Source organism: Eschrichtius robustus, chromosome 6 (genome assembly GCF_028021215.1).
Source record: "Eschrichtius robustus isolate mEscRob2 chromosome 6, mEscRob2.pri, whole genome shotgun sequence".
Taxonomy (NCBI): Eukaryota; Metazoa; Chordata; class Mammalia; order Artiodactyla; family Eschrichtiidae; genus Eschrichtius; species Eschrichtius robustus.
This window is the reverse complement of record NC_090829.1, coordinates 47869941-47883555: the sequence shown is the minus strand read 5'-3', so window position 1 is coordinate 47883555 and position 13615 is coordinate 47869941. Positions and strand designations below refer to the sequence as shown.

Genomic DNA, 13615 nt, shown 5'->3' with positions numbered 1-13615 from the left:
GAAGAATTTCTTTATCTCTAATAATCTCATCATGTGTTCCTCTGTAAAGCTTCTGTTTTACATAATGCCTGATATAGATCCAGTTAACGTGTGATAGATTTCAAGATACCTGGCCGTGAAGAGAAGAAGGACGGGCAATAGGCTTACTGGGGACAGCCTCTGAGACTTTTTTGGTGACTCTGACTTTTAATTCTATTCTAAAGTGATACTTGTATATGTGAAAGTTACATAGAAAAAATAGAAATGCGTCTTCAACTCCTTAGCCTCACCCTGTGCATGAGTCCCGCCAAACTTGCTTATTTTACCGTATTACCTATCAGACTGTAAATCTCCTCCCTTCACCTGAAACTTCACCACTCAACTGCCAATTCTAGTTGGTTCTACCATCAAATATATTTATCAGCCTCTCCTCTCCCTCTCAACTGCCATTGCTCTAATTCAAAATCTCATCTTCTTTTGAATTATTATTATCTTTCGAGTTAGCTCATCCAAAACATTGCAAGGTTTCCTAACATGTCTCCCTTCTTGCATACGGGTCTGATTCCAATCTGCCCTTCATCCTGCTAATTAAGTGGTGTCTAAGAAAAAATCTTCAATACCTCCTCTTACCCTCATTCTGAATATCAGCTCTAAAATTCTTAAGCTTTTATATAAAGCCCTCCCCCAGTCTACCAGGCCCACCTCGCTTCTTGCGTTTCTCTTCCATTCATTTGATGCTCCGCATCACACTTTGCCTGTTTCCACCATGCTGCCTCATGGCTCTGCCACGTGCCCTTCTTTCTGCCTTCAGTTCCCTCTCCTCCATGCTCAATTGGCAAAAGCCTATTTATCCTTGATGTTTCAGACTTTCTGGAGTCTTTCAGACAGACCTAGGTGTTTCTTTCTCTGCACTTCCATTGCACCTGTGTGTCCCTCCTTAGAGCAGGTGTTCTCTTGTACTGAAATTGTAGTTAGCTTTCCTAAGTAGGGTCAGTGTCCTTTCAGCTTGTACACTTGGTATCAGTCACAGTGCTTGGCACCTTGCAGTGTTTGTTCAGTGATTTTTTTTGGCTGCATTGGGTCTTCGTTGCTGCATGCGGGCTTTCTCTAGTTGCGGCAAGTGGGCTTCTCACTGCGGTTGCTTCTCTTGTGGAGCACGGGCTCTAGGCTCACGGGCTCAGTAGTTGTGGCTCACAGACTCTAGAGCACAGGCTCAGTAGTTGTGGCGCACAGGCTTAGTTGATCTGTGGCATGTGAGATCTTCCCGGACCAGGGCTCGAACCCATGTCCCCTGCATTGGCAGGCAGATTCTTAACCACTGCACCATCAGGGAAGCCCCAGTGATTATTTTTTGACAGTTTGAAGTGAATACATATTACTGTGAATCTTAAATACCAAAGAAACTCAGAATGAAAACTTTTCTGATGCCTTAGCCTTTAGTTGTTCTATTTTCTGAGATCTTTTAGCACTTTGTTCTAACTCCCATTATTGAATTTATTTTTTTAAATATTTATTTATTTGTGGGGTTTTTTTTGGCTGCCTCAGATCTTAGTTGCACGTGCAGGATCTTTCCTTGTGGTGCGTGGGCTCTTTGATGCTGTAGTTGTGGCCTACGGGCTCAGTTGCCCCGCGGCATGTGGGAATCTTAGTTCCCTGACCAGGGATTGAACCGGCATCCCCTGCACTGCAAGACGGATTCTTAACCACTGGACCACCAGGGAAGTCCCTCATTATTGAATTTAACACAACCTGACATGTATACTTGAAGGTTGTATATGTATACTCTATCTTTCACTGTATTTTGAGTGCTTAAAGACAAAGATTATTTGTTGAATTCATTTTTGTGTTTCCCAGTATCTAGCACATATTAATGTACATTAAATACATGTTGAATAAAGCATATAAAATAGTGTAACTATCAACTAACCGACAGGATTCACGAGGTTTGGAACTCGCTTTTTGGGTTGTGCCATATACATAGTAGGTCCTCAATAAATTTTCGTTAAATGCACAAATCTTTGTCAAAGCTAAATATGAAAGAAATAACAGATATTTTATCATTATAGAATTCCCTGAAAGGTTTTATAACTTTAAAAGCAAGTGAAAAAAATGTTCTTAGAGTCAGAATTGTGTATAGCTATCATCAATGTTAAGACTACCTGGCCTCTTTCAAGTCAGTTTTATCATGCTATTTTTGCTTTGACTTTTATACCATTACATTGTAATGAAGCTTGTCATGCCGTCTTTCACATTAGTCTAAATCCATTTCACTTCGATAAATGCATAATAGTCTTAGCCTGTATGTCTTCACAACAAACCACAAGGCTTTCAGCTACCAGGTTAAGCCTTTGTTTTATTGCATAAAATTCTTTTGGATATTTTATAGGACTAGGGTTAATTTAGGGAACAGGGAAAAATGAAAGAAAGCATTCTTATTTCAAAGAGCCTTTGATTGAACCATATTTTGGTCTATGAATTGCTAAATTAAAGGATTTTCAGACCAAAGTAATTTAGTTCCAAATAATTTCCTGAGACTTACTTCAGTTCTTCTTTGGAGAACTGCTCTATTGTGCTTTCCAGTGATTATTAATCAATAAGTTTATCCCTATAACATTTGGTGTAAGTAATAGTCCAATTGCATTTTGCTTTGGACTCCTAAATTGTCTCATAAGATGGCAATCACTGATGGCAAGGCCCTGCTGGGAGCCAGTAACTTGGTCATTTAGAGGAGGAATCACCATGGGAGTAAAAGGATTTTCAAAGCCTCTGGGAAATATCTCAACCAGTGAATCTGATTAGGCTTTTCTATTGCTCCTAACTCTTCTCTCCTGGGCTACTAATCCTGATTTGGCCACCAGAATCAGATCAGTTTGTAACTTAATCTTTTGTTTGAGGTTTTGATTTTTCCCAGAGTCTGGTTTCTGTATTGTGCACCCAAGGTTGGGAAGGAAAATTCAAAGACTCTTGTGCTGGTGACTAGCTCTTACCTGTGTGTCTTCCTTTCCCTTCCGCATACCCTCTCTCCTCAACTTTCCTCTATCCATCAAGAGACAAAGCCATTTTCATTTTGTTTAAATTATGCAAGTAAACAGACTAATGCTCTTCTGTAAAAGTTACAAATGAGAACGCATGTAGTACAAGAAGTGAATATCCCTTTTCTTCACTCCCCCTTCAAATCAATCCCTCTCCCAAGAAATATCTATGATTAACATGATGTGTATTGTCTTATATGTATATCACATACTTATATACTATAACATGTTATATTATAATAATATGTGGTGTTGTTATAATTTATTATTATATACTGTATACCATCCTATGTGTGTATACAAATACAAAGTAGTATTTATTATTAATTTTTATGTAAGTGGCATCACATGAGACATACTTTCCTGCAACTTGTTTTCCCTAAACAATATCTCCTGGAGATCTTTCAATGTGAGTATACATAGACCTGAATTTTTACCTGCTACATAGTAACTCATAGTATGGATTGTCATAATTTAGTTATTCAATCACCTGTTGATTATAAGAGATACTGTCTCTAACCAACTGTCACACATACACACACACATTTACACACACGTGCACACACACATCTTTAAGACCACATAAGTAATTTCTTGTGATATGTTCTTAGAGATACATTTCTAGAAGTGATGCTATTGGGTCAACAGGGATTCAATTCTTAAAGGATGGTTTACATGCAGGAATATTGTTCCAATTGGTATACACGTCAGAGGTGTGTAAAGGTGTTTCTTTCCCCACATTCTTGTCAGTGATAGATACCACTAATGTGTTCATTCTTTTGTGAATCTAATGGACAAAAAATTAGGATGACTTTCTTCTTCAATTATTTTTTAGCCATTTATATTTCTTGTTTTTTGTGCATTATCTGATCAAGCCCTTTATCTTATCAACTGGACTCGGGAATACTATCAATAGTAGTAGTTTGAAAAATATATTGATTATCCTTTATTATATATGATGCAAATATTTTGTCTCTTTCAAGCATACATCTTTTAACTTTGTTTATGTGATTTTTATCATTCAAAAGTTTTAAATTTTTATGAAGTTGAGTCTAAGAAACGATTTTCTTTGTGGCTCTGGTTTTGTATCTAGCTTAGGAACATGTTCCACAATTCATATTTATAGAGGTGTTCTCCTTTAGTTTCTGCTAATACTTATTCTATTGTCGATTTTTGTTTTGCATTTAACTTTGCAGTTTATTTTTGTGTAAAATTTTTTTTTTTTCCTACAAATGGACATCCAAGATTCTTTTTGAATAATTTCTTTTGAAAAATTTATCTCCCTCACTGGTTTGAAGTTCCACTGTTATCATTTGAATTTCCAGGTATACATGAATTTGTTTCTGGATGCTTTATTCTTTCCATTAGTCTATTTGCCTTTTCCTACATAAATACACCACCGTTTTAACCAGCATAGCTTTATTGTATGTTTTGATATCTGGTAGAGAAATTCCTACTTCTGTGGGGTTTTTTTGTTTTTTGGGTTTTTTTAATTTTAACAATCCTCTGGCATTTATCCTTCTCAGTAAATGTTAGGATCAGTATTCATGTTTCATGAAAAACAGTATTAATTTTTGGATTGGATTTACATTGAATTTGATAGGTGACATCTTTAAAATATTGAGGAAGCACACCCTGTATTTATCCATTTATTCATTTTTTAAAATACCTTTCAGAAAAATTGTACACAAATTTCCCATTCCTTGTTGAGGTTTTTCCTCCACGTTTCAGGTGACATCTTATCATATTCTTGACTTTTATGGGAGTGTTTATAATGGGATATGCCCACTTTCTATATAACCTATACATTTAGTTTTAAAATTTAACAATTTTTTTCTAAAACATTTTTTAACTGCCTGTTAATTTTGTATGCTCTTTTGTTGTTTGCTCATTTGGGGGATTTTGACTTTTAGCTCTTTAATTTCATATTAATTACTGCATTTTCTTATCAAATAATTCTAATACCTGGAGTCCTTGGGGATCCAACTTAGATATTTACTATTCTGATGATTCTTCCTCATGGTGAATTGTTCCTTATTGATTCTTTCTATGTTTGGTTATCTTTTATTGTTACCTCATTTTTTGCTGTTGCTAAACTATAGGCATTCTGAGGAATGAAATTGAAAATGCTTTCCTCCAGAGGAGATTTGTGTTTGTTTCTGCAGAATGGAAATGAGGAAAACTACTGTCCTGAGGCTACTGCATTTTCCTTTTTTGTTCTCCTTTTAATTGAACAGTGTTGCCTCAGTGCCTCCGACTCACTGCTGGTCCAAGTCTTAGGCTCCTGGTTATAGTTTTTAATTTTTTATTTTTTATACAGCAGGTTTTTATTAGTTATCTGTTTTATACATATCAGTGTATACATGTCAATCCCAATCTCCAAATTCATCCCACCACCACCACCACCCCCCACCCTGCTTTCCCCTCTTGGTGTCCATACATTTGTTCTCTACATCTGTGTCTCTATTTCTGCCCTGCAAACTGGTTCATCTGTACCATTTTTCTAGATTCCACATATATGCATTAATATACGATATTTGTTTTTCTCTTTCTGACTTACTTCACTCTGCACTAAAGTCTCTAGGTCCATCCATGTCTCTACAAATGACCCAATTTCATTGCTTATAATGGGCGAGTAATATTTCATTGTATATATGTACCACATCTTCTTTATCCATTCGTCTGTCCATGGACATTTAGGTTGCTTCCATGACCTAGCTATTGTAAATAGTGCTGCAATGAACATTGGGGTGCATGTGTCTTTTTGAATTATGGTTTTCTCTGGGTATATGCCCAGTAGTGGGATTGCTGGGTCATATGGTAATTCTAATTTTAGTTTTTTAAGGAACCTCCATACTGTTCTCCATAGTGGTTGTATCAATTTACATTCCCACCAACAGTGCAAGAGGGTTCCCTTTTCTCCACACCCTCTCCAGCATTTATTGTTTGTAGATTTTCTTATGATGCCCATTCTGACCGGTGTGAGGTGATTCCTCATTGTAGTTTTGATTTGCATTTCTTTAATAATTAGTGATGTTGAGCATCCTTTCATGTGTTTGTTGGCAATCTGTATATCTTCTTTGGAGAAATGTTTATTTAGGTCTTCTGCCCATTTTTAGATTGGGTTGTTTGTTTTTTTTAATATTGAGCTGCATGAGCTGTTTGTATATTTTGGAGATTAATCCTTTGTTGATTCATTTGCAAACATCTTCTCCCATTCTGAGGGTTGTCTTTTGGTCTTGTTTATAGTTTCCTTTGCTGTGCAAAAGCTTTTAAGTTTCATTAGGTCCCCTTTGTTTATTTTTGTTTTTATTTCCATTTCTCTAGGAGGTGGCTCAAAAAGGATCTTGCTGTGATTTATGTCATAGAGTGTTCTGCCGATGTTTTCCTCTAAGAGTTTTATAGTGTCTGGGCTTACATTTAGGTCTTTAATCGATTTTCAGTTTATTTTTGTGTATGGTGTTAAGGAGTGTTCTAATTACATTCTTTTACATGTAGCTGTCCAGTTTTCCCAGCACCACTTACTGAAGAGGCTGTCTTTGCTCCATTGTATATCCTTGCCTCCTTTATCAAACATAAGGTGACCATATGTGCATGGGTTTATCTCTGGGCTTTCTATCCTGTTCCATTGATCTATATTTCTGTTTTTGTGCCAGTACCATATTGTCTTGATTACTGTAGCTTTGTAGTATCGTTTGAAGTCAGGGAGTCTGAGTCCTCCAGCTCCGTTCTTCTGTCCCTCAAGACTGCTTTGGCTATTTGGGGTCTTTTGTGTTTCCATACAAATTGTTAAATTTTTTGTTCTCGTTATGTGAAAAATGCCATTGGTAGTTTGATAGGGATTGCATTGAATCTGTAGATTGCCTTGGGCAGTATAGTCATTTTCACAATGTTGATTCTTCCAATCCAAGAACATGGTATAACTCTCCATCTGTTTGTATCATCTTTAATTTCTTTCATCAGTGTCTTATAGTTTTCTGATTACAGGTCTTTTACCTCCTAAGGTAGGTTTATTCCTAGGTATTTTATTCTTTTTGTTGCAATGGTGAATTGGAGTGTTTCCTTAATTTCTCTTTGTGATCTTTCGTTGTTAGTGTATAGGAATGCCAGAGATTTCTGTGCATTAATATTGTATCCTGCAACTTTACCAATTCATTGATTAGCTCTAGTCGTTTTCTGGTGGCATCTTTAGGATTATCTATGTATAGCATCATGTCATCTGCAAACAGTGACAGTTTTAATTCTTCATTTCCAATTTGTATTCCTTTTATTTCTTTTTCTTCTCTGATTGTCATGGCTAGGACTTCCAAAACTATGTTGAATAATAATGGTGAGAGTGGACATCCTTGTCTTGTTCCTGATCTTAGAGGAAATGCTTTCAGATTTTCACCATTGAGAATGATGTTTGCTATAGGTTTGTCATATATGGCCTTTATTATGTTGAGGTAGGTTCCCTCTATGCCCACTTTCTGGAGAGTTTTTTTCCTAAATGGGTGTTGAATTTTGTCAAAAGCTTTTTCTGCATCTATTGAGATGATCATTTGGTTTTTATTCTTCAATTTGTTACTATCGTGTCTCACATTGATTGATTTGCATATATTGAAGAATCCTTGCATCCCTGGGATAAATCCCACTTGATCATGGTGTGTGAAACTTTCAATGTGTTGTTGGAGTTTATTTGCTAGTATTTTGTTGAGAATTTTTGCATTTATATTCATCAGTGATATTGGTCTGTAATTTTCTTTTTTTGTAGTACCTTTGTCTGGTTTTGGTATCAGGGTGATGGTGGCCTCATAGAATGAGTTTGGGAGTGTTCCTTCCTCTGCAATTTTTTGGAAGAGTTTGAGAAGGATGGGTGTTAGCTCTTCTCTAAATGTTTGATAGAATTCACCTGTGAAGCCATCTGGTCCTGGGCTTTTGTTTGTTGGAAGATTTTTAGTCACAGTTTCAATTTCATTACTTGTGATTGGTCTGTTCATATTTTCTATTTCTTCCGGGTTCAGTCTTGGAAGGTTATACCTTTTAAGAATTGGTCCATTTCTTCCAGGTTGTCCATTTTATTGGCATAGAGTTGCTTGTAGTAGTCTCTTAGGAGGCTTTGTATTTCTCCGGTGTCTGTTGTAACTTCTCCTTTCTCATTTCTAATTTCCTTGATTTGAGTCCTCTCCCTCTTTTTCTTGATGAGTCTGGCTAATGGCTTATCAATTTTGTTTATCTTCTCAAAGAACCAGCTTTTAGTTTTATTGATCTTTGCTATTGTTTTCTTTGTTTCTATTTCATTTATTTCTGCTCTGATCTTTATGATTCTTTCCTTCTACTAACTTTGGGTTTTGTTTCTTCTTCTTTCTCTAGTTCCTTTAGGTGTAAGGTTAGATTGTTTATGTGAGATTTTTCTTGTTTCTTGAGGTAGGCTTGTCGAGCTATAAACTTCCCTCTTAGAACTGCTTTTGCTGCATCTCATAGGTTTTGGATCATCGTGTTTTCGTCGTCATTTGTCTCTAGGTATTTTTGGATTTCCTCTTTGATTTCTTCGGTTATCTCTTGGTAATTTAGTAACGTATTGTTTAGCCTCCATGTGTTTCTGTTTTTTATTTGCCTGTAATTGATTTCTAATCTCATAGCATTGTGGTCAGAACAGATGCTTGATGTGATTTCAATTTTCTTAAATTTACTGTGCCTTGATTTGTGACCCAAGATGTGATCTATCCTATAGAATGTTCCATGTGCACTTGAGAAGAAAGTGTAATCTGCTGTTTTTGGATGGAATGCCCTATAAATATCAATTAAATGTAACTGGTCTATTGTGTCATTTAAAGCTCGTGTTTCTTTATTAATTTTCTGTCTGAATGATCTGTCCATTGGTGTAAGTGAGGTGTTAAATTCCCCCACTATTATTGTGTTACTGTCGATTTCCTCTTTTATAGCTCTTAACATTTGCCTTATTTATTGAGGTGCTCCTCTGTTGGATGCATATATATTTATAATTGTTATATGTTTTCTTGGATTGATCCCTTGATCATTATGTTGTGTCCTTCCTTGTGTCTTATAACATTCTTTATTTTAAAATCTATTTTATCTGATATGAGTATTGCTACTCCAGCTTTCTTTTGATTTCCATTTGTATGGAATATCTTTTTCCATCCCCTCATTTTCAGTCTGTATGTGTCCCTCGGTCTGAAGTGGGTCTCTTGTAGACAGTATATATATAGGTCTTCTTTTTGTATCCATTCAGTGAGCCTATGTCTTATGGTTGGAGCATTTAATCCATTCACATTTAAGGTAATTATCGATATGTATGTTCCTATGACCATTTTCTTAATTGTTTTAGGTTTGTTTTTGTAGGTCCTTTTCTTCTCTTGTATTTCCCACTTAGAGAAGTTCCCTTAGCATTTGTTGTAGAGCTGGTTTGGTGGTGCTGAATTCTCTTAGCTTTTGCTTGTCTGTAAAGCTTTTGATTTCTCCGTTGGATGTGAATGAGATCCTTGCCGGCTAGAGTAACCTTGGTTGTAGGTTCTTCCCTTTCATCACTTTAAATATATCATTGCCACTCCCTTCTGGCTTGTAGAGTTTCTGCTGAGAAATCAGCTGTTAACCTTATGGGAGTTCCTTTTTATGTTATTTGTTGTTTTTCCCTTGTTGCTTTTCATAATTTTTCTTTGTCTTTAATTTTTGTCAATTTGATTACTATGTGTCTCGATGTGTTTCTCCTTGGGTTTGTCCTGCCTGGGACTCTCTGTGCTTCCTGGAGTTGGGTGGCTATTTCATTTCCTATGTTAGGGAAGTTTTTGACTATAATCTCTTCAAATATTTTCTCAGGTCCTTTCTCTCTTCTCCTTCTGGGACCCCTATAATGCTAATGTTGGTGCATTTAATGTTGTCCCAGAGGTCTTTTAGGCTGTCTTCATTTCTTTTCATTCTTTTTCTTTATTCTGTTCCATGGCAGTGAATTCCACCATTCTGTCTTCTGTGTTACTTATCCATTCTCCTGCCTCAGTTATTCTGCTTTTGATTCCATCTAGTGTATTTTTCATTACAGTTATTGCATTGTTCTTCTCTGTTTGTTTGTTCTTTAATTCTTCTAGGTCTTTGTTAAACATTTCTTGCATCTTCTGGATCTTTGCATCCATTCTTTTTCTGAGGTCTTTGATCATCTTTACTATCATTATTCTGAATTCTTTTTTGGAAGTTTCCCTATCTTCACTTCATTTAGTTGTTTTTCTGAGGTTTTATCTTTTTCCTTCATCTGGTACATAGTCCTCTGCCTTTTCATTTTGTCTGTCTTTCTGTGAATGTGGTTTTTGTTCCACAGGCTGCAGGATTGTAGTTCTTCTTGCTTCTGCTGTCTGCCCTCCCTCCTGGTTATAGTCTACTCATTTATGCCTACTGTTCACTGTCTCCTTGTGAAGTTTGCTTCTTTTTTCCTCCTTCTTCTTTTGGACCTGTGGAGATTGTCTCAATCCCTGAAGGTCCAGCAAGGCAGCAGAAATTATGTTTTATTCAGAGTTGTTTTTCTTTGAAGCAGGAAGACCGCCTACAAAAAGCTAGTCTGGAATGATACTTGAACCAGGATTCCCTTGTTCTAGCTGGTTTTCACTGACTTTCTTCAAAGCAGTTGTTAGTATAAATATTGAGTTAAAAAAGAAAGAAAAAAATTTAAAGTGTTTAGGTTTACTTTGTGATGTAAAAGAGAAACAGTGATCTTTGAAAGGCAAAGTTAGAAAACTTTTGTTTAAAGACTGTGAAAAATTCTGTTATGTTTTTCAGTGTTATGTGAACAATGATAATAGCAAAAAAATCAATTTAACTGAAATTTTAAAATTCCCCAAAGGACTTTTGTTCTGAAAAAAGAAAGCCATTTAAATAAAATGTTGATATTAGTTAAATTTATTGCTGAACTTCAACTGGGAAATTAATGAGATTTTTGCAGAACAATTCATAGCATTAAGAAACGTTTTGACTTTTTCAAGGTCAATGATAGACTACACAAACAGACACACAATAGAAATCTGTGTCCTAGAGCTGTATGTCTTCTTTCATTTTTGTTGAAGAGAATGAAAAAAAGATGATAATGGCTATGGTAACAATTTAACAATGAATAGCACAAGAGAAGATTTTAACTTCCCACTAATATTTTAAGGTGGACCTCAATCCTTAGGAAAAAAATGGCAAAAATATTTCTTAAAGGAAGATCTGTTATATTACTTCAAGATAAAAACATTAGCTGAGGTATTCAGTAGAATACTTGTGCTAGCATATATCATGTCAAACAAAATTGCCTTTAAGCATTCACTGATTATGCCTTTGTGGATTATCCAAAGGCTTAAATTCTAAATAAATAGACTTGTTAATACATAAAGGTATATTCAGGAGAGCCAATGCCCTCAGTTCCTGTTATCCTATTATCTGCAAGTAGGCTATCCATTTTTGTGGATTATCCTGGAGAGCTGAGCTGCTGCACTGCTGTCTTCAAAATCCCCTTAGCGATATATACTCTCTCTCTCTTTTTCTTATTGTCATTTTATATCTATGCCCTACAGGATGGTAGGAGTTAGTAGCAAATATTTGATGCAGCCAAACAAATCTCATTTTGATGCAGTTCTCTTTGATGCAGCCAAACAAATCTCATTTTGATGCAGTTCTCTAAGTCTGTCTTCTACTTTTCCCTCACTTTTATATCATTATTAGGAAACTATGAATCTTTTTTCCCCCTAAATACTTTGAATTAAATTTAGACATTTTGCCAATATGTAAATAATGCTGATTTGGTTTTAAGAAGTGCACTGAAAACAGATTCTGAATCCATCCATACATATATTTTTGTACCCACCCATCCATGAAGTTACCCATTTATAATTCTAATATTTATAGGATAAATTTATAGTTTTATTATGCCTATGTGAAATGATTCTGTCCATCTCTGACAGGAGGCAGGAAGAAATTTTTTGTAAAATTAGACTACATTTCTTTAGCCCAATCTTCACAATACACCTTCTTGAAATTGCTTCAGTTGTTGTTATTTTGGAATCTATAGGTAATGGATTGAGCAACTTCAGTACATTCAGACAAAATTGACAGAATTTCAGAGCTGGCGGTGTTCCCTTCTGTATAAAGGTGAGGAAATGGAGAAGTAATATAATATACCTAAGCTGACAGACCTGAGTAATATTAAAACTAGGATCGAGATATCTGGAGTCTGGAGTCCCAATCCACTGGTTTCTAGTGCTAGTGTATATGAATAGTGCAGGATTTGCTTTTATAATCCTGCATTATTAAGTGGGTAACAGTTGAAACAAGATAAAAATTAAGTAGAAAAATAAGTCCTCATCATTATGTGAAAAGCTAAATTTTGCCTTGATACAAAATCACAAGCTTGGATGCTTACTCCTCCTAATACTATAAAAATGGAGATGAAGTAAAGACCCCCTATATAAAGCATTTCAAGGACTAGACTTAGTAAGTCTGAGTTTGGACAAGCATCACAAGTTCTCAGGTATCGTGATGAAAATAGAAAGTACAGTTTAGATGAAAATATATGGAAAATATAAATTAAAAAATAATCAGTTACTCAATTATAATTTTTAAGCCTGGGCGTTTACCAATTTCTTTATTTTTCCTTCTAAGAATAAAGAAAACTTCTCTAGGATATTGGAATGGAAAATGATATTAAATATACTCCTTTCTGAAATGTGACCTAATTCTATTCCAGAAGTCAATTTGAATATAAAAAAAGAGGAAAATCAAGGATTCTCAAATATTAACTAGATATTTAAGTGATATTTTGCAAAAGGACTTGATTAATAAAATAGAATTAATGTGAGATATTTTTCTTGATTAAAAAGATATAGACTGATTAGGGGAGTACAGTTATCTGGTTTAAAGCCAAGCCACATGATATTACTGATTAAGCTGAGAGAAAGATGTCTTGTTCAAGGAGATGAGCATTGATCTTAAAACCAAATTGAGAAGTTAAAGTACAATACAATGAAAATACTTGGGAAATTAAAAAAAAACAAACCCAAAAATCTAATGCCTGAGCCCCATCCTCAGAGAGTCTGATTTAATAGGTTTGGGAAAAGGCTCAAACATAAGCAATTTCTAAAACACCTTAGGTATTTCTAATGTCAAGATTAAGAACCACTGGTATAGAATGTGAAGTGTAGAAGAAATTGAAAACCATACGGGAGGTCACCTACCATGACATGATTTCTGGGAGAATGCTGAAACACTGTTTTATACATTGATGACAGTAGATAAATGTTGTTGGCTTTGATTCTCAGCAGAAAGAAAAATTAGAGAATTAAAGATGGCAGGGGACTTAGCAGGATCACTAATTACGAGAGTTAAGGGTTCTTCAAGGGAAGAAGGGAAAGAAGAAAAGTAAAAATTAATTTTAAGAAAAATTAATGAATGTACACATTTTGCTTAAAAAATGCACCTCTAATTTTAATTGCTAATAGCAAGAACTCACCTGTCATAGAGTAGAGGTTATCACTCATCTATTTTTAATTTTTCATTTAATTTATGTGACTAAATGTCAATGAAATATTAAAGTCAACATAAATGATTTGAACAACATGCAGAAAATGATTCTGGGGAGATTATAG

The 13615-nt window shown here is 35.2% G+C and overlaps 1 protein-coding gene across 1 annotated transcript in view; it reads left to right on the top strand.

Annotated features, from left to right (window-relative positions):
* WDR49 (WD repeat domain 49) overlaps window positions 1-13615 on the top strand; it is a 149285-nt gene that overhangs the window by 54126 nt on the left and 81544 nt on the right.